This window comes from Plecotus auritus (assembly GCF_963455305.1).
Source record: "Plecotus auritus genome assembly, chromosome: X".
Classification (NCBI taxonomy): domain Eukaryota; kingdom Metazoa; phylum Chordata; class Mammalia; order Chiroptera; family Vespertilionidae; genus Plecotus; species Plecotus auritus.
The window spans coordinates 78,009,905-78,036,506 of NC_137784.1; the positions used below are offsets into that span (position 1 = coordinate 78,009,905).

A 26,602-nucleotide genomic window follows, 5' to 3' on the forward strand; every position below is an offset into this window, starting at 1 on the left:
ATATGCCTTTTGCCTCCCTTTTGCTCCCCCATCCAAAATGTCCCACTCTGAAGGCCCTTTCCCAAATCTAGTTTTTCCTGGAATCAGTATATACTTACCTCTTTGCCCTGAAAAATTCAGAAAAAAAATTTTGCTATGGGATTAACCAGAAAGTAGCCTCAATAGCTAGCTATTGCTCAGCTGACACTTAGCCTCACTGCCTCCTCTCTGCCCCTGCAGACCTCTGCTAACTCTCTTCCAAAGACAATAACTGCAGAAAAAACAGCTGACTGCACAATAGGCCTACAGGTTCCCATTGTGTAATGAGCTTAGGACATTGAGGTATTCCCTTTACAAAGAAAAGAACATGGACTTTGGAATTGGGCAGACTTAGGTTTACATCCTTGTGACTAACTTGTATGCATTTGTGCTATTAAATCTTGCTAAACTTCAAAAGACTTATCTGTAAAATGGTGTCAATGGGTAGTTATATGAAACAGGGCATATAAAATCTGATCTGAATTATTTGGGAACCATTGACTTCCTTTCCTCTCCTTCGATTTCAGCTGCCACATAATTTCAGAAGGGAGATTAAGCAGTTTTGTATGGCCAGTGACAGACATTTCCTATTCCTGTCTTTGTAAACACCATCTTCCTGCAGCCATCCCAATTCCATCATTGCCAAAAAAGTTGTTCCATCCTCATAGCTGTGTAGGACATCTCTTTCTCTTATTATAAAAAAGTTCTGCCTGAGCTCTGACTATCCTCTTCTACATCTCCCTACTCCAAGATACTTTGTCTCCTTGTATCATTTTAAAAAATTAACTTCTAGCATACTCCCTAACTTTCTCAGAGTAAATTATAGTGAACATTGGAAATAGGACCTTTACACCTCAGAAGGGCATGGGAACCACAGGCCAGTTCCCAGAGTGGAATGAAAGTCTAGGTCCAGGAAACCCCCTATCTATCCCCATCTCTTTTGCTACAGGGCACAGAAACAGCCAAATTCAAAATATGTCTTGAGTCTACATAAGCATATATCCCTTCTTATAGCTCTGTGAGGTCATCATTGAAGTAGAGAAGTATTGTAGGTGTGTGGAGTCAAATTCTTCCTCCTCATCCAAGATCCCATTCTCTTCCAGGGTATATCCATGTTCAGGTTCTTCCCTTCATGTTTCCATGTGTAGCTGGCAGCATGTGCATCATAGGGGAGATAGTGATGTAGGATTTCCCACATTGATTCCGGGACTCTCACCTCCAGTGTGTGCTCCTGTGAGGTGAGCGTTTTAATGACACAAATGTTCCAGTCTTGGTGGACAGCCTCCCCACTTCATAACTCACCCCTGCTACCAGGGCTTCCCAAAATTATAGGCTCAGTTGAATCTGGGCAGCTGAAGTGGGATGGGCAGAAAGCTGCCCCCCTGGGGGGTGAGGTATCTTTGGGAACTGGTCAGCGGATCTAAGTGCTTGTGGATGTCTCTGGTTTTTGGATCAAACCAGTGACTGATGTATTGACCCGCAACTTCCACGATGAGTTTCAGCAGTAGGTCTCCTTTGTACTCTTGTGCCAACATTAGGTCATATACGTATTCCAGGTAAGACACCCAGAGATCTTCCCAGTGGTGGTATTGGGCCACCTCAACCGGCGTGAAATACCAATGCTGGAAATACTCAAAGTCTGGCCAGGCCATTAAGCCCCAGTGCTGCAAGGCTCTTGCTCTATTGGTTGCCGGCTCCTTTAAGTGGCTTCCTCACTCCTCAGTATGAGCTCAGTACTACTTCCTCTCTTGTACCAGAGCTAAGGTGAGAGCATTTATTCGCTGACATGAAATCTATTGTCCTTTTCCAGCCACCGTCCACAGAGATCAACCACTGTGTGGGCGAAGAGTGGCATGGGCTCATGGGAAATATAGTCTGATTCCCGCTTTCAATTAACTGGGTTGCTTCCTCAGGAGTTCCAGGGTGAAAGCACCACACTGTTTTAATTTAGAGTGGTCTGGGCTACAGGGGGAAATTAGGACAGATTTTCTTGCCAGGTAGGAAAACAAGTGGGAGTTCTATGATTATGAAAAAATATATTCTCATGGTTTTAAAACAGAAAGAAAGGAATAAAATGCTTCCCTTTCTCTCCGATTAATTTATACTAGTGGCTCAGTGCTTGAAATTCATGCACATTAAAAGGGAATTAATTAGAGGAAATATTTAATATTGCTATTTGCCCTTTCTCTATAATAGAAGTGTCAGAGATAAAAGAAAATTAGTAAAATGTATATGAAAATCTTCCTCCTGTCAGAGTCTGGGGTGTGCTGCAGGACCCAGAGTAAAGTCCCCGCACACCCGGGGGTGTCTCACAATCACACGAGACCCAGACCCAGCTGTCCCCACCCCTGTCAAGCCCTGCCGTGCAGGGGGTGCAGCCTCAGGTCCCCCGGCCTGGCGCTGGGCAGTGGGTGCAGCCTCAGGTCCCCTGTCAAGCCCCACTGGGTGAAGGCTGCAGCCTCAGGGCCCCCATAAAGCCCCACTGGGCAGGGGGTGCAGCCTTAGGTCCCCTGGCCTGGTACCAGGTGGGGGGCACAGCCTTAGGTCCCCCAGCAAACCCTCAAGTCCCCTGGCCTGATGCTGTGGTGGGAGGCATGGCCTGAGGTCCCCCATCAAGCCCCACTGGGTGAGGGGCATGGCCTCAGGTCCCCTGGTCTGGTGCTGGGGCGGAGGGCACAGCCTGAGGTCCCCTGTCAAGCCCTGCAGGGCGGGGGGTGTTCCCTGAGGTCCCCCGTCAAACCCTGCTGGGCAGGGGGCGCGGCCTCAGGTCCCCTGGCCCAGTGCCGGGGTGAGGGGCATGGCCTGAGGTCCCCCATCAAGCCCCACCAGGTGGGGGGTGCAGCCTCAGGTCCCCTGCCCTGGCCCAGTGCCACCCAGCCTCAGGTCCCTGCTGATTTCTTGTTAAGGCTTGTTATGGGAACTCAGCCTCCGCTGTGGGTGCAGCCATCTTGTGTTACACAATCCCTGCCTCCTCTGTGGGCACAGCCATCTTGTTATGGCATGACAGTCAATTTGCATATTCCCTCTTTATTAGATAGGATCACGGACTGCTTTCATTTTAGAAAGGAGAATTTGATCAACATACAAGAGGTGCTGCAGAATTCCACAATCACCAACAGATCCTCACTACCAAATCCAATGAAAAAGACTATATATGAGCTACTTGTTACCATTCAATTTGTTACAGCACAGAGGGAGGGAAGAGAAAATAAACTTTAGAATAAGAAAAATATACCATATCATTTTAATACAGTGAAAGGATTCTGAGTATTGGCTATTTGAACACCTTGTTGTCATGATTTCATCTCTATATTAGAATGTACAGCTGTTCCAGACAATCACAATAACACCCATTAACATTAAGTAGATCCACTTCTCTGTTAGCAAAGTTCTTGCATCAGAGTCTGCATAGCCAGAGTTGTGAGGGGAAACCAGCTCAGGTATGATTTTATACATTCACTTAAAAATGAGGAATCCTTTGATAAAGGCCCAAATTTAGAGATAAAAAGGGAATTCCCACACAAACTGACAATAAAGGGATGAAAAAAGATATTTCATGGAAATTTAAAAAAACAATACTTATACCAGACAAAATAAGATACGTGTGTGTGTGTGTGTGTGTGTGTGTGTGTGTGTGTGTGTGTGTGTATTGATTTAAGAGAGGAAGGGAGATGGAGAAGAAACATCAACGATGAGAAAGAATCATTGATCTGCTGCCTCCTACACATCTCCTACTGGGGATCAAGCACACAACCCCACATGTGCTCTGACCAGAAATGGAACCCTGACATTCTGGTTCATAGGTTGATGTACAACCACTGAGCCACTCCAGCTGGGCTAGATTTTAAAACAAAGGCTATAATAGAGACAAAGAAGGACCTAGCAATTCCATTTCCAGGTATTTGTAAGGTTTAATCAGAGATGTAAGACTTAATCCGACCGAAACCAATAAGTTGACCAAGACAAGCAGGTTAAAGCGAAAAATCGCGTTTATTGAAAGCTCTCGGGTGAGGTCCCACGGTCCGAGAGCACAGGCCGGGGGAGTCACACTTATTCACCGGTGGGCTTCACCAGTGGGCTTAGAGAAAATGAATTCATATTCTAAGCAAGGTTACAAGCAGAACTTCCCTTTTTATTAAAGAGCCAGCCCTATGTGCACTTAGTGGTTATCTCGCTGCTGGCCTTGAAAACAACACAGTTCTATCCAATTAAAAAATGCACCTGGCATGGCATTGAAATTATGGGCATATCTACTCTCTGGCCCAGAAGGTCAGACAGCTTAAGTTTATTTTTCCTCATTATTCAAGCAGGCTAAAGCAGGCTAGAAAGCAAAGTTTGTAAAGTTCCTGCTTTCCCAGCCCCAGACCTTACAGTATTTATCTGAAGAAACCCAAAACACTAATTTGAAAAACTTATGCATCCATATACACATTGCAGCATCAATTACAATAGCCAAAATGTGAAGCAACCCAAGTGTCCATCAATAGATGAGTGGATAAAAAAAAGAAGTGTCACATATATACAGTGGAATATTGCTCAGCCATAAAAAAGAATGAAATCTTGTCATTTGCAACAACATGAATGGGCCTAGAGAGTATCTTGCTAAGTGAAATAAGTTACATTGAGAAAGGCAAGTACCATATAATTTCATTTATATATTGAGTCTAAAAAAACACAATAAACAAACAAAACAGAAAAAAAACCTCATAAATACAGAGAACATTTTGATGGTTGCCAGATGGGAGGATGTTTGTGGGGATGGGTGAAAAAAGTTAAGGAATTAAGAAATACAAATCGGTAGTTACAAAAGAGTCATGAGGGTGTCAAGTACAGCATAGGGAATTTAGTCAGTAATACTGTAATAACTATGTAGGGTGCCAGGTGGGTACTAGAATTATTAGGGGAATCACTTCATAAATTATATAAATCTATAATCACTATGTTGCACACCTGAAACTAATATAATATTGCATGCCAACTATAATTGAAAAATAAAAATGTTAGTAAAATGAGAATCCCCAATAAGAACAGCATGAAACTGAGAAAAGGCATGCAGAAAATTGTTATAGAAGAAACAGGGATACAAACAACACATGTATCTTTGTTTATGTATATTTATAGAACATTGCTGTCTCAAAACAATCCCTCTCAGAACAATATTGTGGAGCCTTGTGGACATGATTAAATCAGCTCACCATGTAAAGAAGTTATCTTAGTGAGTTCCCTTAGCTTGTTCCCTAATGGGCAGGCTTCATGTGTTTTTGGGTGGCCTCTGAATTTTACCATATACCTTGCCAACCACTGTGGGCATTTAAAAGATAACATTAATAGAAGACATGTATTGGTGACTACTCCCTAGAGGCCTAGTTTTCTTACATATAATTCTTGTAAATTGTTAAGAGAAATACTTCTTCCTTTGCCTCTGAGAACTCAGAGGGAAGAAATGGGAAACTCATTGATTACCACATTTTTATTTATTTTTTCTTTAATTGTTTGGGGTGACATTGGTAAATAAAATTATATAGGTTTCAGGTGTACAATTATATAATACATCATCCATATATTGTATTGTGTGTTTACCACCCCAAGTCAAATCTCCTTCCATCACCATTTATTCTCCCAAAAACTCTTCTACCTCTCCTTACCCATCCTTTCCCTCTGGTAATCACATACTGTTTTCTGTGTCTATGAGTTTTTTGTGTTTGCTTAATCCCTTCACTTTTTTCACCCAGCCCCACAACCTCCCTCCTCTCTGACAACTGTCAGTCTGTTCTCTATCTATGAGTCTATTTCTATTTTGTTTGTTAGTTTATTTTGTTTAGTAGATTTCACATAGCCGCAACATTTCTAAATGCATGGTAGTGCTTTGTCTTGTCATCAGGTATTACTTAGAAAGTGGGACCCAGACAGAGTTCTTGACTCTTGTTCTTGTGGCCCTCCTACCAATCCATTATTTTGCATTATGTTTGTGTTATATATTAATATTCTGAGGATCAAAGAATACCAGAACCTCCCAAACCATGCATACATAGTATGTTAATCTAGAAGGTCCAAGTGGGCTAAGGAAAGCACATTTGAACTCTACCAGTCAACATTCCATTGAATTACATTCATAAGGTAAACATATGTTTAATTTTCTTTTTCTTGTACATTTCTGAATATTCTCTATGATATAGTTTTGCTATTGAGTTCATGGCAGAGTCATTTCTGGTAAGAAAGGGAAGAGGTGGAATGGGAAAAATCAATGTGTTGAATTTTTACACAGAATGGCTGAGTGCACTACATTCCATAGGCTTTCCTTTAAAACCTGTGTAACAATCTCCTTGCACAGATCAGGGAATTAAGTATTGGGGATGCTAAATAAATTTTCCAAGTTTACATATCTGAAACAAGTGGCAGAACAAGAATTTTAACCCATGCTTGTTTATTTCTAAACCTTATGCTACTACCACATGACCTATTCAGAGCTCAGAAACTGCATAATTTAATTTTGCTTAATAAAGTGTCCATGCCTACTTATACATGTAAATATATGTCATGTTGTAGTTGGATAAAAGTGTCTGGAACTCTGAAGACAAGGCCTGTGATAGAGATATGATTTAGTCTGGCAGTGCCTTTCCCTTACTAGGTGCACAGTAAACATTTGTTGAATGAATAAAAGAAAAAGAAATGTATATTTGTTAGTCATCATCAAATCAGCACATAAAACTGAATGAATATCTCCTTTTTTATTATGTGATTGAAACAAAATTGGGATAATTGTGCACAAGTTGTTTCATAAAATGCTTTTTGTAAATAAAACAAAGTGTATTTTTGATTATGTTGTAAAAATGATATTTTAGTAGATATACTATACATAAGCTAATGCAAGGTAAAAATTGCAAAACCTTTAGTATTGTAGGAGATGATGGACTTGAACAAGTATTACTCCTGTTTCCTTGCCTTCTCTCTCCCATTACATGATTTTAATAAGAAATAGTAAATTATAGAGAATATTTGAAAGTGTAACAGCAATAAGTGAAATGCATTTTTAATAATCTGTGAGCTTCAGTGTCATTTCTGAGTTATAGGATAGATTACCTGATGAATATGGAAAAAGGAAAAAATAACCATTATGGCATTTCTTTTACCTTCATGTACTTTCCTATCTCTTGTATTACCTTTCAGTGGGTCACCATAGAAATATCTTCCCATTGAGTCCAGGAAATAAATGACAATAATGACTCTGCTGTTAGAAGACTGGATTTAGAAGACTAGGGATTCAGATAGCAGACTCATTACCAATTATTGGATGATGGGCATGTTTCTTCCTCTGGGATGGCCTCATTTCTAAAATACAATCCTATCTAATAAAAGAGTAATATGCAAATTAACCACCACTCCACTACACCCACCAGCCACGCCCACCCACCAATCAGGAGTGAATATGCAAATAAACCCAACCAAGATGGCTACAGCCACAGAGAGCAGGAGGGAGGCTTGGGTTTCCCTGGCGATGGAGGAAGCCAAGCTTTCCGCCTGCCCTTGCCGGCCTAGGCCTCCACTCAAGGCTACAAAGTTTCAATGATAGAAGATACATAAACCCAAACAGAAATGGCTGCAGCCATAGAGCTGGAAAGAGCAGGAGGCTAGGGTTGCCCCCGGTGATGGAGGAAGCCAAGCTTTCCACACACCCTGGCTGGCCCAGGCCTCCATTTAAGGCTACAAAGTTTCAATTATAGAAGATACATAAATCCCCTAAAAAATGGCTGCAGCCACGGAGCAAGCAGAAGGCTTGGCTCCGCTCCAGGCTACAAAGTTTCAATTGTAGAAGATAAATAAACCCCAGATCCCAGGGCCTCCACTTGGGTAGTCAGGGGGCATGGCCAGCCTGCAAACCACCACAGGCCCCTCGCCCAGGCCGCCCCACGCCCCAAGGGAACCCCCACCCTGATCTGGGACACCCTTCAGGGCAAACCAGCTGGCCCCCACCTGTGCACCAGGCCTCTATCCTATCTAATAAAAGAGTAATATGCAGATTGACCATCACTCCAACACACAAGATGGCTGCCCCCATGTGGTCAAAGATCCTGCCCCCATGTGGACACAAGATGGCTGCCACAAGATGGCCAGCAGGGGAGGGCAGTTGGGAGGGACCAGGCCTGCAAGGGAGGGCAGTTGGGGGCAATCAAGCCTGCAGGGGAGGGTAGTTAGGGGTGACCAAGCCGGCAGAGGAGGGAAGTTGGGGGTGACCAGGTCTGTAAGGAAAGGCAGTTGGGAGGGACCCAGGCCTGCAAGGGAGAGCAGTTGGGGGGGACCAGGCCTGCAGGGAAGGGCAGTGAGGGGTGACCAGGCCTGCAGGGGAGGGCAGTTATGGGGGACCCAGGCCTGCAGGGGAGAGCAGTTGGGGGGACCAGGCCTGCAGGGGAGGGCATTTAGGGGTGACCAGGCCATCAGGGGAGGGCAGTTAGGGGTGACCAGGCCTGCAGGGGAGTGCAGTTAGAGGCAAACAAGCTGGCAGGGGAGCAGTTAGGCATCAATCAGGCTGGCAGGCAGAAGTGGTTAGGGGCAATCAGGAAGGCAGGCAGGTGAGCAGTTCAGAGCCAGCAGTCCTGGATTGTGAGAGGGATGTCCGACTGCCCTCAAGGGGTCCCAGATTGGAGAGGGTGCAGGCTGGGCTGAGGGATTCCCCCCTCTCCCGTGCACGAATTTCGTGCACCGGGCCTCTAGTCCTATATAATAAAAGGTGGAACAACCAGAACAACCAAACAACCGAACAACCAGTCGCTATGATGTGCACTGACCCCCAGGGGGCATGCACAGAACATGATGGGCGTCAGCCACTGTGGGATGTTGGAGCAGGTGAGCAGGGGTGCCAGACCAAGGTGGTGCACCAGTCGCTGTCATCAGGGTGAGCTTCTGGTGGTTACTGAAAATTCTTTGCTCCCACATGCCACGGTCCCGCCCGGCACTTGCACCTGCTGCTGGCACTGGTCCCGCTCACACCCGCTGAGGGGACCAGAGCTGCCGCTTGCACCTGCTGCTGGTGCTGGCTCCAATTGCTCTGCACCTTCAGCGAGTGTGAATGGAGCCAGCACTGTCACCACGTGGGAACGGCGGCAGTGGGAGTGGGTCTGCTGGCAGACAGGGGACCAGTGGCTGCAGCAGGAGGGGCCAAGTAGGGGCATGGAGGATGGGCTGAGACCTGCCTCTGTGCCTACCACAGCCTCCCGGCCCACAGTTCCTTTCAAGGTGCACGAATTCATGCACTGGGCCCCTAGTGTGTATATATATATATATACACTGAGTGGCCAGATTATTATGATCTCTGAGGGCATAATAATCTGGTCACTCAGTGTATTTATATCTCAAATGGGTACCAAAAGTATTCTAGACTTTTGCTGGAGATCAACCACCTATTTGCCCTGAGCTTTCTATCAGACAGTGCAAAGGGGAAAACTGATCAGGTGCATGATTTATAGTATCTTTGATATCAAATAAATGAGGTACTCAAGAGAAGTACACTGAGTGGCCAGATTATTATGTGTTCAGAGATCACAATGATCTGGCCACTCAGTGTATATATACTAGAGGTCTGGTGCATGAAAATTCATGCACTCGGGCGGGGGGTCCCTCAGCCCAGCCTGCACCATCTCACAATCTGGGACCCCTTGAGTCAGGTCCCTAGGCCTGGCCTGAGACCAGGACCTATTGGGGCTTTCCTTCCTGGGGCTGCAGGCAGCTGGCCCCACCCCCGCCGCTGCCACAGCTCGCTATCTGTGCAGCGCTGCTCCCCCTCCCCTGCCACCAGTGGCCTCCCTCTGCAGGTGACAGGCTGGGGTGCAATGGCTTGGCCTGGGCCTCCCTCTTTCTTTGTTGGGGGGCTGGGCCAACCCTGCATGGGGCTGTCTGCCTACCTGATCACCCCTAACCACTCTGCATGCCTGTCTGATTGGCCCTAACTGCTTGCTTGGGGGTGGGGCCAGCCCCATGAGGGGCCATCTGCCTACCTGATCACCCCTAACTGCTGGCCTGCCTACCTGATCACCCCTAACTGCTGGTCTGCCTACCAGATCACCCCTAACCACTCTGCCTGCCTACCTGATCACCCCTAACCACTGGTCTGCCTACCTGATCTCCGCTAACCACTCTGCCTGCCTGCCTGATTGCCCCTTACCACTTGCTTGGGGGCGGGGCCAGCACTGACTTCCAGTTGGTCAGCCTCCGGTTGTTACGACCCAGGGTTTTTATATATTAGGATATACAGCATATATATATACACACACACACATATATACACACACACACATATATACACACACACACATACACACACACATATATATATATATATATATATATATATATATATATATATATATATATATATATGATGGTTTCCTATATAATAAAAGCTTAATATGCTAAGTGTCCGGTTGTCCAGTGACTGGTCGACTGTTCAACCAATCAAAGTGTAATATGCTAATGATATGCTAAGGCCGCTCAACTGCTCGCTCTGACATACACTGACCACCAGGGGGCAGGTGTTCTGACTGGTAGGTTAGCTTGCTCCTGGGGTCCGGCCAATTGAGAAGGAGCGAGATGGGGTGGACATGCCCTGGAGCCCTCCCACGGTTCCTCCCCAGCTGGATTGGATCATGCACCAGTGGGGTCCCTCCGCCTGGCCTGTGCCCTCTCACAATCTGGGACCCCTTGGGGGATGTCAGAGAGCCGGTTTTAGCTGGATCCCGCAGGTCACTCCCCTCGGGAGGGCACCAGAAGCAGGTCTCATGGCTGGCGAGTGCTGCTGTGGCAGCACAAGCCTCTCCCAGTTGGGACTGATTGGGTGTGAGCCTGAGGCAGGCACAGTGGGGACTGGATGAGCGGTAGCAGCAGGTAGGAGTTGCAGGCAGCATTGTACTGTCAGTTTCGGCCCAATCCCTGCAGGCCACCCAGAGGGGCCCAACCCATGCACAAATTCATACACCAGGCCTCTAGTATGTGTATGTGTGTGTGTGTGTGTGTGTATATATATATATATATATATATATATATATATATATATATATGTATATGTATGTGTGTGTGTATAATCATATATATGATTGAAAAATAATAAATTGACATTTTATTGGTTAGAAATGCTCCAATATTAACTATTTAATACAGTTAATTTTAATTTAACAGTGGTTAGGGCTTGCTGTAATGACATATGGATTTAAGACTAAGTTCCATATCAAACCAGCTGAGTTTTCTGTACCTCAGTCTCCCATGTTTCAAATGGGGATAAGAAGAGCATCTATGCCTTTATGTGTACTTTAGGATTAAGGGTGATAATGTAAGTAAAGTGTTAGATACATTGTAAATGCTCAATAAATGTTGGCTACATTTTTTGTTATGTTGTCATTGTTATTCTTGGCTTTCCAGACAGCAAAAATGGGAGAAATGTTATTTTTAAGCTAATAAAATGTTTTGTGAAGCAACAATATTAAAACAGGATAAGACTGGTGGAAAAATCTAAGATACAATTTAATAAACAGAGTAAAACCTCAGTTCTAAGAAAGTTTTAAAATGTTAAACTTGGCATTTCTAATCAGTGGGTAACATGGACTATTCAGAAATTGGTATTGGATGAGCTGGTAAAGTTTTTATTAAAAATGTAACTTTTAATTCTTTTTTCTTACCATAAAATATGAAGTAAACAACCCCCACCATGGTACTGATGCAAAAACCTAATATACAGCATAGTGGTAACTCCCCCCCCCCCAAAAAAAAAAAAAACAACAACCACCCCAGAAATATAATCAAGTCATACAAGATGTATTTAGCATTAAAATTAAATAGTAGTTTCCAGTTAAACAGCAATGAAATAGCATCCTATATAATAAAGAGGCAATATGCAAATTGACCATCACTCCAACACACAAGATGGCCACCCCCATGTGGTCAAAGATGGCTGCCACAAGATGGCCAGCAGGGGAGAGCATTTGTGGGCAATCAGGCCAGCAGGGAGGGCAGTTGGGGGTGATCAGGCCTGCAGGGGAGGGCAGTTAGGGGTGACCGGGCCGGCAGAGGAGGGCAGTTGGGGGCGACCAGGACTGCAGGGGAGGACAGTTGGGGGGACCAGGCCTGCAGGGGAGGACAGTTGAGGGGGACCAGGCCTGCAGGGCAGGGCAGTTGGGGGCAACCAGGCCGGCAGGGGAGGGCAGTTAGGGGTGACCAGGCCATCAGGGGAGGGCAGTTAGGGGTGACCAGGCCGGCAGGGGAGGGCAGTTGGGGCAATCGGGCTGGCAGGGGAGGGCAGTTAGGGGTGACCAGGCTGGCAAGGGAGGGAAGTTAGGGGTGACCGGGCCAGCAGGGGAGGGCAGTTGGAGGTTACCAGACCTGCAGGAGAGAGCAGTTAGGGTGACCAGGCTGGCAGGGGAGGGAAGTTAGAGGTAATCAGGTTGGTAGGGGAGCAGTTAGGTGCTGATCAGGCTGGCAGGGGAGTAGATAGGGGGTGATCAGGCTGGTAGGCAGAAGTGGTTAGGGGCAATCAGGCAGGCTGGCAGGCAAGTGGTTGGGAGCCAGCAGTCCTGGATTGTGAGAGGGTGTAGGCTGGGCTGAGGGACCCCCCCCCATACACACACCATGCACGAATTTCATGCACCTGGCCTCTAGTTTACCTCATAGACAGATAAAAATTAGAATTAAAATGTTGCTGGGGGTTATTTGTGTTTTTTTTTTTAATTTTTTAAATTAAGGTATTATATGTGTACATATCTTACCATTGCCCCCCCACCCCACTTCCATACATGCCCTCACCCCCCAATGTTTTGCATCCGTTGGTTACTCTTATATGCATGCATATAAGTCCTTCAGTTGATCTCTTATTTCCCCCACCTCTCCCTAACCTTCCCGCTGTAATTTGACAGTCTGTTTGATGCTTTACTGCCTCTGTATCTATCTTTTTGTTCATCAGTTTATAATGTTTTTCATTATCCCCAAATGAGTGAGATCATGTGGTATTTTTCTTTCATTGACTGGCTTATTTCACTTAGCATAATGTTCTCTAATTCCATCCAGGTGCCTACAAATGGTAATAATTCCTTCTTTTTTATGGCAGCATAGTATTCCATTGTGTATATGTACCATAGTTTCTGATCCAGTCATCTGCTGACGGGCACCTAGGCTGTTTCCAAATCTTAGCTATTGTAAATTGTGCTGCTATGAACATAGGGGTGCATATATCCTTTCTGATTGGTGTTTCTAGTTTCTTAGGATATATTCCTAGGAGTGGGATTACTGGGTCAAATGGGAGTTCCATTTTCAGTTTTTTGAGGGAACTCCATACTGTTCTCCACAGTGGCTGCACCAGTCTGCATTCCCACCAGCAGTGCATGAGGGTTCCTTTTTCTCCGCATCCCCGCCAACACTTGTCGTTTGTTGATTTCTTGATGATAGCCATTCTGACTGGTGTGAGATGGTATCTCATTGTTGTTATGATTTGCATCTCTCGGATAATTAGTGACTTTGAGCATGTTTTCATGTGTCTCTTGGCCTTCCTTCTGTCTTCTTCAAAAAGATTCTATTTAGGTCCGTTGCCCATTTTTTAATTGGATCATTTATCTTCCTTTTATTAAGTTGTATAAGCTGCCTGTAGATGTTGGAGATTAAACCTTTATCAGTGATAACATTAGCAAATACGTTCTTCCATAGAGTGGGGTTTCTTGTTGTTTTGTTGATGGTTTCTTTTGCTGTGCAAAAGCTTTTTATTTTGATGTAGTCCCATTTGTTTATTTTCTCTTTGGCTTCCGTTGCCCTAGGGGCAGTATCAGTGAAGAAGTTCTTTTGGCATATGTCTGAGATTTTGCTGCCTGTGGATTCCTCTAGTATTTTTATGGTTTCCCGTCTTATGTTTAAGTCCTGTATCCATTTTGAGTTTATTTTTGTGTATGGTGTAAGTTGGTGATCTAGTTTCATTTTTTTGCATGTATCTGTCCAATTTTCCCAACACCATTTATTGAAGAGACTGTCTTGACTCCATTGTATGTTCATGCCTCCTTTGTCAAATATTATTTGCTCATAGTGGTTTGGGTCGATATCTGGGTTCTCTATTCTATTCCATTGATCTATATACCTGTTCTTGTGCCAGTACCAGGCTGTTTTGAGGACAGTGGCTTTGTAATACAGCTTGAAATCTGGTATTGAGATCCCACCTACTTTGTTCTTCTTTCTCAGGATTGCTGTAGCTATTCGGGGTCTTTTTTTATTCCAGATGAATTTTTGGACAGTTCTTTCTAGGTCTGTGAAATATGCTGTTGGTATTTTATGCTGGGGGTTATTTGGACCTGTATACTCTTCTGATATAAGTACATACTAATGTATTTATTCTGGAGATCAATATAGAAGTGCTTAATAATAGCAGGGGAACACATGCTCAATGACAAAGTAATTCTGTTTCTGGATGCATATCTCAGAGTCATTTTTTTTACATAGCTAAATAAGGAAATATGCATAAGGATATATTTGTGGTGATAGACAATTGAAGGCAACTTGGATGTCTATCATAGGACAGTGGAAAATACATGCCTATAGTTAAGAATCTGTTAGGAGTGCTGTTTTCCATTTCTGATACCTAGTCCTTTCTCACCCACAAATCAGCTCTATCATCAACACATCACTGGACCTCTCTTAGCTCCCATTTTCTCAACCATGAAAATAAGGGAACTGGATTGATCAAGGTGCCTTACCTTTTTACATCCTCTGATTTATTCTACTGAACCTTCCATATACCTTTATGTTTTTATGCCCTTGCTTTTTTGATATTGGGGAAAAAGTTAATAACTTTGAACATTAGTTTAAACATCAGGGGTTTGATTCTCTTTAAAAGAAATTTCTGCTGTAATATTGTTAAGTAATAAGAATAACCAGTTCATAATTAATTCATTCAGAATTCCATAACTGGAGATAGCTTAATACAGAATGTATCTATGGAAAAACATAGAAAATGACATTTTGGATGGACATTGAATTTTTACTTAAAAACAAAAAGGTGAGAGAGCACTGGTGTAAAACCCAGTTCATAGTGGTAATACTTTTAATTCTAATTTTCCTTTTTATTCTATATATTCACCATTTAAAATTTTATTTTTAATTCCAAATTATAAAAAGTAATATATGATAGGTAAAGTATGAAAAATGTTGATGTAATTGCAAAAAAATTCAATTACTCTAGTAGTATCTGAAGTAAATGTGAAAAGGACATCTAGTCCTCACACCCAAACACTATTAAGTAATACCTATGTCTATCCTTTGCAAATAGTCATACAATCCAATAAAACAAACCTGCTTTTTCATGCCTCTTTCTATAGTATCTGGCTGAGTCGTGCTGTTTTCAGAGGGACAATGCAGTGCCAAACTCTATCTGCTGAAAAAGAGAAAGAAGAACTTACATGCAAGAAGGAAAATAAATGGCTCTCTTTCCAGGGTCTAAGGTACAGTGTCTGCCTCAGTCATCTAACCCTTATATAAATATTTTACTATTCTGAGGTTTCTCTTGGGAACTCAGCCGGGCCAATCCTGCACCAAAATCAGCAATTTCTTCCCAAGTCATTTGTTTGAGCCCTCCTATCTCTTGGACACCAAAACATGGAAGTACCAACTCTTAGGTTTGAAGAGAGGTGCTAAGCATTCAGGGCAGGTATCTGCAACATTTTGCAAAGTACAAGCATCTTTCTCTTTTCAAGGAATTTTTGGCAATGAGTGTTCAGGTAATGAGCACAAAATCCTTCTTTGGTAAAATGCTTGTGATAACTGAACAGAATAGTCTCCTACTGAAGAGATGGAATAGAAGAATAGTTGATCCACACATTGGCTCTATGAGATCTTGGATTAACTCTGGCTTACTGTGATGCTGGCCAGGGGTACACTTTGTTGCATAATAATGATAATACAAGGATTTAAAAACAGTTTTATATATTCTTCATCAAACTGAAACTGTAATCTAAGGCTACTGACTCCAAGTTCTGTGCTCTTGCCATTACAGACCACTCTGAAGTGTATTTACTATTATTGTGGCCTTAAAGCTGCTTCTCAGTAGAATCTAAGGCATGCAATTTCTAGCAGGACATCAATACAGCCATAATCCTCACTTCCTGAGGCTCTTTTTCACTTAATTCCAGTTTGTGGACTTTAAATTGGTACAACTTCTCTGGTTGGCAGGTAGAGAATTAAATTAAGCATGTGTATACCATTTGAGGCAGCAATTCCACGTCTTGAACTGAACCCTAAGGAAATAGTTAAGTATGTGCAAGAGAGTATGGAAACATCAACCTAAATACTCAATTTTGGTCTTTACCACAAACGTAAGTTTATTGAAGGTAAAAGAACACAAAACATATCTATTAATGAAGGGGTATATAGAATCAGATTATTGTTCTTGGTACACAAAAATACACTCTGACTAGCACTCATGTACACATACATCAAACTAGTTATCAAGGGCTATTCACAAAAGCCTAAAATTTACCCATATGGATTTCAGGGACATGAAGAGGACAAACTCATAAATGAGCTAGATCTATTTTAAATACAAACATAAAATACCTTTGTTAGCAATTGAAAATAAAGGTCATTCCTCTCACAATTGTTTATTTAAGAAAAATGTATTAGTTCTGTGGCAAGATTATGAAAGATTTATGTTCTTTTGATCTTTTATATTATTTTTTCTTTCATGGATAGGTGTTATGAGATAAAACATAAAATTAAAGAACAAAGGCCTGTCAATCAAAAATTTCAAGGCTCTTATTAATACAAACACGTAAGTCTTTGTGATTTTAATAGCATATAGAAACTCATTTGTTATTATATAAAACAGGTTAAATTATAATAAAATTGTAAAAGGGTGAGGACACTCTTAGGTATAGTAAAAATTATTACTAAGAATCCACACCAGTTTTGAACTTAAGTAAAATATAAACATGAAGCTTTAGAGCTGTAACACATTACCATGGTAACAAAACAAAACACACGTCCTTGCCCTCCTTGAGCTTGCAGTCTAAGGGGGAAATTAGTGAAGACAACAATAATGATGAAGTGTTGTAGCTGCCATGATAAGGAAATTCAGAGTGTAATGGGACAGAGCAGATGGAACAAGTACTATACCTGACTGGTCTTGAGTGTGTTAGGGAGACTTCCCACAGGAAGTGTTGTTTAAGCTGGGGCCTGAGAGATAAGGAGGTATTAGTTAGGTAAAGAGAAGGCAGGGCTAATCTGAGACCCTAGCCAGATATAACAGTCAGGAAATACTCTATTCACCTGGTTCATCTCGGGGGAAATTCTGTGTGGAAGTCCACTACCTGGCAGTTGGGCATGTCCAGAAAACTGTGTGAACCTTAGCAGCACAATTATAGAAAGGGCCAGAACTCTGTTATTCATGCCTATGAGAGAAACCAAGAGTGAGACCTCCCAAGAGTTTTTGCATCTTTTAAATCTGTTTACATTGTCTTGGCAGTGAGCTCAAACTGGAAGAAACAAATCATTATTTTAAAAAGTGAGTGCATGAATGAGAAGATAGCTGAAATGCTCAAAGTATCAGGATGTCTCTACTCTACTGCTGTTTCCTTCCCTTTAGTGGTTTGTCTTCCAGGGCTCCTGGACTCTTCGATTTATACTGGTGTGCTATGATGTGTGAGTCTGGTCATGTGTGTACAGGTGAACACTAACACTAAACAGGTCTAGTCAAGTGTAGACTATTACAGTTTAGAGCTCAGGAAAGAGGAGGTCGAGAGGTGGAGATTTAGGCTGGCAGTAGCTGACACACGGGGCACTCAAACACTATATGATGAATATAAGGATGAATGAATGAATGACAGATTTTTGGATACAGTAGAAAATGAAACTTAGTTTATCTCTTCAAGGTGTTTCCATCCATATTTATCTTTTGAAATAGATTGGGATTGTATGATGTATCTGCTCCCTAATTTGATTTTAAAATGTTGTTGGTTTTCATTATTAAAAAGTCATTTTCTCCTTGTTAATAAAATTTAGAAAAATCCCTATTGACATTAATGAAGGTTGCAGTTTGAATATCATTCATCAGGATGTTGGGGAATGTGGGAGCTGTTTGTGCTCCATCAACTTTTGGGAAGTCTAGAGCAAGAATATTGCTAAGGAACTCACTAGCTACCTCATACTTGAGAGAGGAGGAAGAGGTAGCCCCAGCCCCATCTTAAGAGGAACTTTCTGTGTGTATGTGTGTGTAAATATTTGGAGTTATATATTTTAACAAACTTTACATATATATTGATTTATTTTGAAAAAATAGGATTTTACTGTATAGGTTGTATTTAGAACTTTTCCCATTGAAGAGTACATTGTGAACACCTTTTAATATTAATACATTATTGGTTTTGTGATTATGTTTAAAATTGTCTGTTTTCTGTATGTTGAAAATATCAACACAATTATTTTTTCATATTATGAAATCAATCTGTGGTTATTTAAATAAAATGAAATAATATAACAATAAATTATTAGAAGTTCAAATTTAACCTATGTTTCTCTTACCCAACAGCTGTTTACTCCATGAAACCACTATTGCTAGTAGGCTATGTGTCCTTCCAGATGTTTTTCCTTGCTAATTAGATACTAACTTAGATATATCAACAGATAACATAGTTACACATACAATTTTATTTTCCTTTGCAGAAATGATATTATATACCCATAATATTCTAAGTTTATACCTATTTGTATTCATTTTCATTTCTATAATTGTGAGATTTCTGCCTCTCCGTAAGTATTTATGTATCTCCACTAGAGGCCCGATGCATGAAATTCGTGCACAGGACTGGGGGGGGGGGGTGCATCCCTCAGCCTGGTCTGTGCCCTCTAGCAATCTGGGACCCCTCACTCCTTACCACCCTCCTGCTCACTGCTCCTTAGTGCTGCTGCAGAGGTGGGAGAAGCTCCCGCCACCGCCACTGCACTCACCAGCCATGAGCCCGGCTTCTGGCTGAGCTGCGCTCTCTTTGTGGGAGCGCACTGACCACCAGGGGGAAGCTCCTGTGTTGAGTATCTGCCCCCTGGTAGTGTGCATCACAGCGACCGGTTGTTCTGGTCGTTCCACCATAAAGGTCGCTTAGGCTTTTATTACACAGATTTCGATTTTCTGATTTATAAGGCAACACAGCAGATGTTTGAAAATGCACTAGTGGGCATTATTCACTGTCCTGACCATCTCTAGATAAATTTCAGCTCCCTGAACAATTAGACTCAAAGCATAGGAACCTTCAGGTCACTGAGGAAATATCTTTGGTCTTAGGGACAGTACATGCTTTGACTCATTTCCCTGTCACTGATAAGCCTGGAGACTTTTGGGGGCAAGTTACTTAACCTATGAACCTTATATTTGTCATCTGTTTATTGGCAATAATACTAGCCACCTAGAATGCTGATTATTAAGAATAAAGGAGATAAAATATAATATTTATCCCATATTGTGGAAATCACACAAATGTTATGTGCATTCTCCTTATTTCACCTTCCCAAACTGCTACACCAATACTTTGTCCTGAAACTTTCACCATCTCAGAAAACAGCTAATTCATGTGACCCTTTGTTTAGGTGTGTTAGCACAAGGGGCATATTTCAGCTCTACAATCATTAATATAAAGGATTGTTACATTGGTTACTATATTTGCATGATACAGATGACACACTAAGAAAATAATCAAGTCCTTTCCCTTTGTCTCACTCTCCATATTAATTCTGAAGAAGTTTCCCATGGAGTACTAGAAAGACAAGGTGCTACAGAATAACAAAGCATAACAGTGCATCTCTTTAAGGGTTATTTGTATTGAGATTCAGGTCATTAAATTGCAGTAGCATTCAAGTCACTTTTCTTCTTTCAAGCTCAATTCTGTAACAGAATAATGTTGTCTGTAAATTGTTAGTATGCATAATCCACTTCCATAACTTTGCCAAAAACTGATTAATCTTGCATGAGTTACTTAATCTTCTAATCCTCTGTCTCCTTATTTATAAACAAGGCATAATAATACTAACCTAATTTACATGGTGGAAGGGAAGAATTAAAGAGATAAGACATGAAACATTCTTAGCATAGTGACTAGAACATAGTGAGTGCTTAGTAAATTTTAACTGTTGCTGTTATTAGTAGTCCTCTCAACCAGGGCCAGGACTAGGATGAGGCAAATTGTGAGGCACCTAGGGCACACAATTTAAGGGGGCACTCACTCAGGGTTGTACCAATCCTGCACCTGTAGAAGACTATCTCCTTAACAGGGCGGGCCTCTTTTAGGCAAGCCTCACCCTAGTCCATGGCAGGATTTCAGGTGGGTGCTTTGTTTTTGTCCACCAAGGAATCTGGAGACCTCTGAGAATCTGTGGTGTGCTTGGCACTGTGATCCCTCCCTCCATGCAACAGATTAGGAGACTAAGGCACATAGAAATGAAAGTACCTTGTTTTGGCCCACACATTCACTAAGTGGGTAAACAGAGATGGGAACAAGTGGCCTTTGACTGCCAGCTTCATGTATTTTTCAGTATATCACAGCTCCTCAGCTGTAAATCCCACATTTATAAACCAATGGATATTTTCTTATTGTGTTTATATGTAACAAAATTGAAGTGCATATATTTATTTCTGGTACATAGGTTCTAGTCCTTTCTCTTTCATTCCTTAGCTGTCTTATCTCAGTCAAGTCATTTAACCTCTCTGGGCTTCATTTTGTCACCTGTAGAAATAAGTGAATTGGATGTCATTTTCAAGAACTCTATTTTACACCCTATAATTTATTATTTCATTGTGTCCACTACTATTCACTTTTATGTTTCTCTGCCTCTCTTCTCTCATTAAGTGGCAACAATGTGCAAAGATCCCCCTAAATACGTTGGGGGCCAGATATTTCTAAAATGAGCTTCTAAAAATAAGAAGAATATGAAAAGTGAGACTATAAATCATATATTTTATATCAAAGAATATCATATATAGAGAGAGTAATATAGGTATATTTATTTGAAAGTGTTCAGGAAATAGGAAATAGAAAATATTTTTGGCTTTGACTTGTGATTATATTAGACAAAAAGTTAAGAAGTGAATCATGCAAAACGTGAGTGTGTTGGCTGTGACTATAAAATAATGACCCTATTGTTCTTTTGATGATCATAAATTGGTTGTGAAGCCAATTGCCAAAGTCCTGATTAATGATGATCTCATTGCACAGGTGTGTGGCTTCCTGGGAATGGCGGTATATTTTGAAGAGTAATCCTGGTCTGCATTTTAATTTCTGGTATTGATGATAAAGGAGAGAGGTACACATCATTACTCCATTATCACTTGAGTATAGAAAAGAGTCCTCCAGTTTAGAAGAGGAAAACACTATAGATAATATTATAGATAATATGGGAAGACAGCTAGATGATGTCTCCGAAAACAAAGAACATACTTTGGTTTGATGGGCATGTGAGTGAACTCTGAATACAATGCTTAACTGAATTCTATTTGGCAGTAAAATGATAATAAAATATTTTAATTCAGGAGGCTGTAAAAGTGCTCTCACATCCTTATCCTGCCTGAAGGTGGAAGAGTACCCAGGGTAATGAGTCCAAAGCCTATACCATTGTTAATAATCAGCAACAAGCTACCATACATTGATTCTCTATAATTGCAGACACTTGATTATAATATACATATCATATTATAATCTTGAATGTTTGAGAGGCAGGGGAGGGAAAATTCAGATAGGTGAGGTCATAAAGAGGTGAAGGGATTTACCCAATGTTGCCACAGAGTTACTAGATTAGGTCTGTTGTTGGGACCCAGAATGGTCTTCTGACTTTAGTGGACTCACCTGAAGTCAAAATACTGGGTTTGTCCCTATGAGTGCTTTGCCCTTCAAGGGACACATGAAAACAGAATCTCTTATGTTAACATACAGAAAGCAAATTTAAAAGACAGGAAAGCACCAGAAACATAAGAAACACATGTATAATGTTATTTGTTTTTACTCCCTCCACCCCTTTAGAATTTCCTGTACCCTTGGGAAGGGAACTTTAACTGGAATTAGAAAAATAGTTCTCTTTTCAGAGAAGACATGGGGCACAAAGGACAACTGGGATTCTAAATTGGATTGCCACCCTCCCAGGAGTGAGATAAGCCCAAAAACTCTACCAAAAATCTACTATTCTGTCCTGCCAGAAAGGGCTACATAGAAATCTTCTCTTATGCCCAGATCATGATTAGATCTCAATAAATATTTGTCCAATTTAGTTGCATCAAACTGACTAAGGTTTTGTGGGTCTTACTCAGCTATAATCAGGGGTAACCCTTCTAATAAAGGTGACTACAAAGTTCCATAAATCCATGGATCAAAATCCCAGCTTGGCAAAATGGGACAAGTAGCTAGACACAAAGCAGAGGGAGGAGCTAAACATACAATTTATCCAGATAATCCACCAAGCCACTACCCTATATGTGAGGAAATCTTATATAGAAATGAAACACAGTTCAGGCAAAAGTGTTGTTTACTTTGAATAAGTATTTCCTGAATGAATTAATTAAAAAAAGAGGTACACATTTACGAGTCATCATCAGGAAATAAATAAAGAATACACTCCTTAAATCCTTTTCTATCCATACAAATTTTTCAGTAGTACATACATTGAGATTATCGCCACCTTCTGGTCAGATTCACTACTACATCTCTCAATATCTCTGGGAGGCGAATGTGTAAAAATTTGTGGAGGGATGCGCCTCTGGTCAGACCCACCAAACAGGGTTTGTTGGAAGCTTGAATGACACAGGTAGGCTTTCCTGCAGAATCAGATGCTCTCTAGTTCTCTGAGCTCTTCACAGGAAGTTCCACCCCTGTCTCAGATGAAGAGAAAGCTGCCAGTGTGTCTCTGAGGGAGCATGTATCTGTGGTGTGAGTGTGTGTGTGTGTGTGTGTGTGTGTGTGTGTGTGTGTGTGTGTGTGGTAAGCATGCATGTGCATATTTTGTATTTGGGATCGTGTCTTTTAGATATATTTGTTTTATAAAATGTACTTACCCATTCACATAGGTGTATTATCGACAATAAATGGGATTATATTGTACATACAGTGTATAATTTGCTTTTTATGCTTAATAGTGAATACTATTCCAAGTGAATATTTCCTTAATATTAGTTGTGTGAATTAGATCATAACAAAAATTTTCTTGTGCTTTGAAAGTTATATCTCAATTACTTTTATGAATTATAAAATTGATACATATTTGTGCATTAACGACATCAAAATACAGAGAAATGTATAAATGAAAATTAAGGTTTTTTTACTCTCCTAAGATAAACATTTTTGAAAGAGTGTTAATATAGTCTACAAGTGTTTTTATTCCCACATGATGTACTAACATATGTAAATACTTTTTGTAAATATATGCACAAAATACATATATACACAAAATATAAATATACAGCTAGGCATATCTACTCTTCAACCCAAACAAACAAACAAACAAACAAACAAAATAGGACAACACGTAAAACTACATCTTTCCTTTTTTCACTTATGAAATATTAGGAATTTTATTTTTATTTCTTTCATTATTGTGTTTGGGTTATCTTTTCATAAGTTTGTTGGGCACTTATCTTGTTTTTTATGAGAATTGCAAGTTATCTTTTACCTGTCTCTTACTAGTCAAAACGAATTGTTTATATTGATGATGACCATATAATTTATCTTTCTGAGAGTGAAAGGCACTTTTAAGAGTAAAAGGTTCACTGTTAAATAACAGATGTAAATTGGGAGTATATTCAGCATTATGGTCACCTTCTGATATATCACAAATATTAACTCAATGTCTGTCATATACACTGAGTGGCCAGATGATGATGATCTCTGAACACATAATAATCTGGCCACTCAATGTGTGTGTGTGTGTGTGTGTGTGTGTGTGTGTGTGTGTGTGTGTGTATTAGAGGCCTGGTGCATGAATTCGTGCATGGGCGGAGTCCGGCCAGCCTGGCCAGGGGGAGGGGACATGGGCGGTTGGCCGGCCTGCCTGCTGGTCAAACTCCTGGTCGAGGGGATAATTTGCATATTAGCCTTTTATTATATAGGATATATACCGAGTGGCCAGATTATTATGTGTTCAGAGATCATAATAATCTGGCCACTCAGTGCATGTGAACAATTTTATTCCTGTTTTCTACTGTGTTTTATTTTTTGCAATATGTTTTAAAATTGTATTGATTTTTATTATTAAAAAACAATATGGCTAATTGTAAATGTTTGAAGAATACACCAGGCTAGAGTAATTGCCAGTCTACTGGGAGATTAGACAGAGAGAGCATTCAATGCCCATGAGATCACAGGATGCAATGGGAATAGCCTGGGTTTTAGAACAATTCCAGGCTTAGAGTCCCTGGTCTGTACTTATACAATATTGCTCTTCTGAATTTATTGGCTTGAACTAGATGTTAGGAAGAAGGTAGTAATCTCTATCTTGAATGTTTGTTTTCAGAATTAAAGTACATGTGATATGAAATTACTATGTTATAGAATGAGTTTGGTGAGTATTCATTTCTATCTCCCAGATCACCTTCTTGGAATTTAAAAACCTGAGCTTCTTCCCAAGCTCCACTACCCCCTTCAGGTATCAGCCAACAGATGTGGCTGGACACCTAGTTCTTTTGGTACAAGGGTGGGATTTCTATCTCCTCTGTTGTCGTTGCCACCCCAAGGGGTTATTGAAGGAGTCCCCATGGAGCCACAATAGCAGGAGTGTGATCTGATCACTTATCCAGGCATGGAAGTGTTCTAAAAGGGAGGCTGCTTTGTGTCCTTTAGGGAGAATGGGGGATGGAACCCCATTCCTGCCTCTTACCATAAGAATGACTCCAGAAAATGTATTTACTCTCTGTAAACCTAAATTCGCCTGCTATAAAATGTGAAAAAATTGATACCTTTCCCCACAGTTGTTGTGTGGGGGAAATAAGAAACTATAAGAAATGTTTGGCATAACCTATGTGACCTCAACAAATGTTTGTCCTGTTCACCATGAATCCTCTATACCATAAAAGAGACATACATAAAACAAGAACAGAACTGTCAGAGCATTTGAAAATGTATCAACAAGAAATGAAATGTTTAAATATTTACATAAGGTATGAAGTTAAGTACCATTTCTATATTGTGAGAAGAGTTATCTGAGAAAGTTGAGGAAAGGAAAGACAGTCATTGCACTATTTCCTTTTACCTGTATTTCATGTGATTCTGCCCCTGTTACTTCACTTTTTATTTGAACATCCAAAGAAACAGTTTTCCACTAAGCCCTGGAAAGACGAGACAATAGATGGGAACCAAGCATAATAACAGACCACAAGACCTTAGAAGAAGTCATTTTCCCTGTGCTGGCCTCACCTCTACCATGGAGTCACACAAAATATAACTATGGTTAGGGGTTTTAGCCTTAAGTGCCACTATTTTATGATTGCATGACCTTTGGCAAATTACTCAGCTTTTCTGAGTCCCATTTTAAAAAATATTTCAAAATCAAATGAGCAAATGCAACTAAAGCATTTAATAACATGTCTGGCACTAAGTGCTCAATAAATGTTGTCTTCTTATTTCTTTATTATTAACCTTCTCAAACCAATCAGAAGGATAAAGGGCTTGCAGCTGAGGAGGGATGTAGAGTATCACCTTAGATGTCAGGGTTCTATGAAGATGTAGTATGAAAACAGTTCAATGCTGGTACAAGAACTGACACATCTATTAATGGGACAGAATATAAAAATAAGAAGCAGAACAGAGCATTGAATATTTGATAAGTGTGGAGTTTTCAATTGCTTGATAATTCATAAACAATAAAAATTGTGCTAGACCATTGGTAAACTGTTCACTAAAAAGAAAGGGAGATATTGTCCTTATGCCATATGATATAATGTGAAGGTTAAAAAATTAGTATACAACATTGTATCCATCCATGTGATTTTAGTTCCATAAAATTTATGTGCAGTTACACATGTAGGTGTATATATATGGATATTTTTAGTTGCAATGGGATGCAACAAACCATGAGCATTGTTTATTAGCAAGCGTGAGATTGGAGGTTATTTATAACTTTTTCTACTTGTCTGTATTTTTATATTATCAAAAATGAATATGGATTACTTTTGTAATAAGAAACAAACCCTGTAAAAGCTTTTTTTAAATAGTTAAGTAGCACAAGGCAGTGTGATGGGTTGGAAAGAGAAAAGGCTTTGGGTGAATACATACCTTTTATCTTCATTTGGGGTTCTGCCCATTTCAAAGGAATGACCCAAAGGTAAGATACTTAATCCATCTGAGCTTCATTTTCCCATTCTGAAAAGGAGGAGGGTAATTATTTTTTAGGGTTATTGAAATAATTTGATGAAATAATCAATATATAGATTAATGTGCTGTGCTTTATTCTCAAGTACATCTGAGATCCCATTCCAACTCTACTACTTACTCCTATAAATTTCTTCACCCTTCTGAACCTCAGTTATCTCATCTGTAAATATAATTATAATATTGTTCTTGAAATACTATATATGTTAGCTGTCAAGCACAGTGTTGTAGTAAGCACTACA

At 40.8% G+C, this 26,602-nt stretch overlaps 1 pseudogene across 1 annotated transcript in view; it reads right to left on the reverse strand.

Moving 5' to 3' along the window:
- Positions 1 to 1,026: 1,026 nt before the first annotated feature.
- LOC308240173 (cytochrome b5 domain-containing protein 1-like) overlaps positions 1,027 to 26,602 on the reverse strand; it is a 46,771-nt pseudogene continuing 21,195 nt past the window's right edge. Inside the window, exon 2 of the transcript in view lies at positions 1,027 to 1,698. The product of the transcript in view is annotated as a cytochrome b5 domain-containing protein 1-like (transcript). The remainder of the gene's footprint in view (positions 1,699 to 26,602) is intronic.